The 3,644-nt window shown below is 39.9% G+C and overlaps 1 long non-coding RNA gene across 1 annotated transcript; it reads left to right on the top strand.

Moving 5' to 3' along the window:
* Positions 1 to 231: 231 nt before the first annotated feature.
* Positions 232 to 2,082, top strand: LOC149171091 (uncharacterized). Its single transcript, XR_016259009.1, has 3 exons — positions 232 to 573; positions 881 to 948; positions 1,062 to 2,082. It is a non-coding gene; the product is annotated as an uncharacterized LOC149171091 (long non-coding RNA).
* Positions 2,083 to 3,644: the final 1,562 nt, after the last annotated feature.

Below are 3,644 nucleotides of genomic sequence, written 5' to 3'. Positions count from 1 at the left end.
GTAGCCGAAGTCATGCTTCCAAGCACGCAAGTTGCCGTAGAAAATCAAAAATCAAAACGGCTTTATCGATTCCGTTCGAACTAAGCACATTTCACATTAATTTGGATTTGATACTTCCAAGCAGCGTTGGAATTTCAAAAAAGACCAGCCTAACGTTTTTTAAAGTTTACAACTTATTTTCTTTCATAGTTTTTAGGTCGATAGGCCTTCCTTTGAAAGGGACCTTTCGTCGTCCTTCTCCTTCTCACGCTGACACCTGGTTATATGTTCTGATTGACAACTGTTCAGGGTAACTATCTCAGACTATTTCTCCTTCACCAAAACTTCTTTCCGATTTCTGCTCCTCGTGCTTTCCGCGTTCTGCTCTTCCACGACCTGCTGCCATAATGCTTCCCGTTCCACGACCTGCTGCCATAATACTTCCGGTTTCTGCTGTGCACGACCTGCCTTGCTGCCATAACAATGAATTTTGCTCTCCGTTATTCAGTGCTGATTCACTATCCTGCTATACCTGTTCTATTCTGCTATACCCTGTTCAGGTGCTCAGAGTTCTGTTCAAAGTTCAGTTCAGTGGTTAGTGCTTTCAAGACTGCGTTTTCTTTTGGGTTTAATTTATTCTGTGTGTGTTTTTAGTTTTTTTGGATGGCTTGTTCTCTTTTGGCTCTGGGTCAGACGTTGGCTGGTCGTTTTGAAACATAAAATAGGACGGAGGATGTTGTGGGTGGGTGGGTAATGGTAGAGGTGGACGGCTGTATTTGTTATTTAAAACTTTAAATGAGGATGTAAGTTATTAGTTGATGATTGTATTTGTATTTTTTATGTTAATTTTATTCTATTTTGTTGATGTTGATATTCTCAGTTGTTCGGTGGGTGAGTGCAGGCAGATTCACAGCTCCAGATGCTGCTCACCATAACCGCTGCAGCCAGTTTGGATTTCCATAATTAGAGGTGAGTTTTATGTTTGATTTTTTGTTTGGGGCTTCTTTCAGTTTTAGGTTCTATTTGTGTTTGGGTTATTTTTTTAATGTTAATATTCTAAGTTTTTTAGTCCTGGAATGCAGGCAGAATCACAGCTCCACGGGCTTCTCAGGATAACTGTAGCCGGTTTGGATTTTTCGTAATTATTATTACAGATGAGTTTTATTTTTTATTTTTGTTTGGGGTTTCTTTCAGGTTTACCTTTAGATTTCTGTTTGGGATTTTTCCAGATTCTCATATTTGTTTGATGGGTATGTTTAAGATATTTGTGCATGTTACAATTTCTTAAGGGTTTATGGTTTTTTTGTTCTCCGAAATATATTATAATTCCATGCAAAGATTTGGAGAATTTTCGTTAACAAATTCATATTAGGTTTTTTCTGATTAGCAAAACCAATAAACCCATACTCATATAATGCTTATGATATTCCTCACCTATTCAATCACAGATATTCCGCTCCAGAAACTGATTATCCTGGCTCTAATCTCACTAATCTCTTGCTCTGTGTGCAACAAAACGAAACCAAACCTGGGAAACGCAAAACCCTCCTCAGCTCAACTGATATTCCAAGTGTTTTGATGCTTTGGCTCAAAAAACAAACTCCCGTACTCAGACTTTCGAAAGAATTATCCCCTGCCTCTCACCTTCGGCCATCAGCCATCACCCATCGGCCATAAGCCTCCGATCTATTCGGGGAAATAGCCTACTGTTTCGGTTAACCAAACCCATTGGCCATCGACCTCCTATCTGTTCCTGGAAGTAGCCTACCCATTCCTCCGATCTGTTCCTGCCTACCCATATAGTCTTTGAACTCCATTCATATCAAAGGGTGGGTTCTATACACAGTTTTTAAACCTATGAACTTTTGTTTTCTATATGTCATGCATTCCTTCCCACTCCATACTTTTTTGAATTTCAAACACTACACTCTGTGCAACAGAACCTGGGAAAATACTGCCGGCAATTTCCCTTCGAATGTTCTCAATACACAAATATACATTCTTTTTTATTAAGCTGAGGATTTTAGTACGTTGCCATTGGCACATTGATCACACCCTTCCATGGTTTTTTGGATGGATGGTGGTATTAATTGCCAGATTCAATAGCGGCTGGTAACCTTGCAGGACTGTGGGAATGGGTTTTGTGGCCTTCTAACTTTTCTGGACATTACACTTCAATGGAAAGGGTCAAGCCTAACATGCTATTACTTATTACTGCTTGAGCACGCCTAATGGTTAAGAACACCCGTTTCCTCCTAAGAGGTAACCGGCTCAAATCCGTAGGGGTAGAGGGGGGCTCAAATCCATAGGGGTAGAGTAACCGGCTCAAATCCGTAGGGGTAGAGGGTGGCTCAAATCCGTAGGGGTAGAGTATCTACATCTCTGTAGACCCATTTCATTCCTACATTATTTCATTCCTGTTGCATGAGAGCCAAGCATGACATAGCTTGTTTCCTTTTTAGTGAGACTTAACCTGCTATAATCTGGCCACTTCTTCAGGATAAGATAAGCAACAGAGTAGACATTAGTCGAGCATTTCTTTTCCCTGTATCTCAAACATGCTATACCTATATACACTGTCAAAGAATAACCTACCTAACTTTTGTGGTTAGCAAGTCTTTCCTGTTGCATAAGAGCCAAGCATGGCATAGATGAAATGATTACATTCCCCTCCTGATCTATGATTACATTCCCAATGGGACCTTATTTGAACATCTCCACGTGACCTCCAAAGGAAGGTTCCTGGACTGGAGAACTTACTTGAATCTTGCTCTTCAAACTGCAGAAGCACTGAATTATCTCCATTCCACTGATTGCCCTTCAATATATGATAGAGATGTCAATTCCACAAACATCTTGCTTGAAAATAAAATGAATGCCAAGGTTTCAGTTTTCAGGCTATCTGGTCTAGCAGAGTCAGGCTTGTCACATATCTCCACATATTCTCAAGGGATAGTGGGGTATTTGGATCCTGAGTGTTACAGAAATTACCAGCTCACTGATAAAAGTGAACATCTTGCTTGAAAATAAAATGAATGCCAATGTTTCAGATTTCAGGCTATCTGGTCTAGCAGAGTCAGGCCTGTCACATATCTCCACATATTCTCAAGGGATAGTGGGGTATTTGGATCCTGAGTATTACAGAAATTACCAGCTCACTGATAAAAGTGATGTGTATAGCTTCGGTGTGGTTTTGCTGCAACTGCTGACATCACAGAAGGCCATTGATCTCTACAACAAATCTGATGTTGTGAATCTGGTAGTGTATGTGGTTAATATATCAGAACAGGGAAGGATCATGGATGTTGTCAATCCTCGGTTGAAGGAGAACACTTCGCAAGTTGTTCTGGAAATCATGAAGGAAATGATGCTTTTAGCGATGAGTTGTTTGCAGGAGAGGAGGCAAGAGAGACCCACTATGAACCTCTACCATAATTTTGTATTGTAGGCAATGAAACTAAAATTCTTGTTGTCCTCTGGCCAAATGACGGTTTGAGTTGCTTGAGTTTTGATGGCTTCGTATATGAACATGGTTAGAATTTTGGATAGCTGCTTTCTAGATTCATGAATTTGGTTATAACTGTAAAGTTGTAAAATCATGGGTTCAGTATGTTGTATTTGCATCATATAGAAATTCATGACAAATTTCTTAATTTGAAGCATAT

Source organism: Pinus tabuliformis, chromosome 4_2 (assembly GCF_031772625.1).
Source record: "Pinus tabuliformis cultivar Carrire ecotype Pingquan chromosome 4_2, CPIR1, whole genome shotgun sequence".
Taxonomy (NCBI): Eukaryota; Viridiplantae; Streptophyta; class Pinopsida; order Pinales; family Pinaceae; genus Pinus; species Pinus tabuliformis.
Note: the sequence above shows the minus strand (reverse complement) of the source record. Positions and strands in the feature narration are given on the sequence as shown.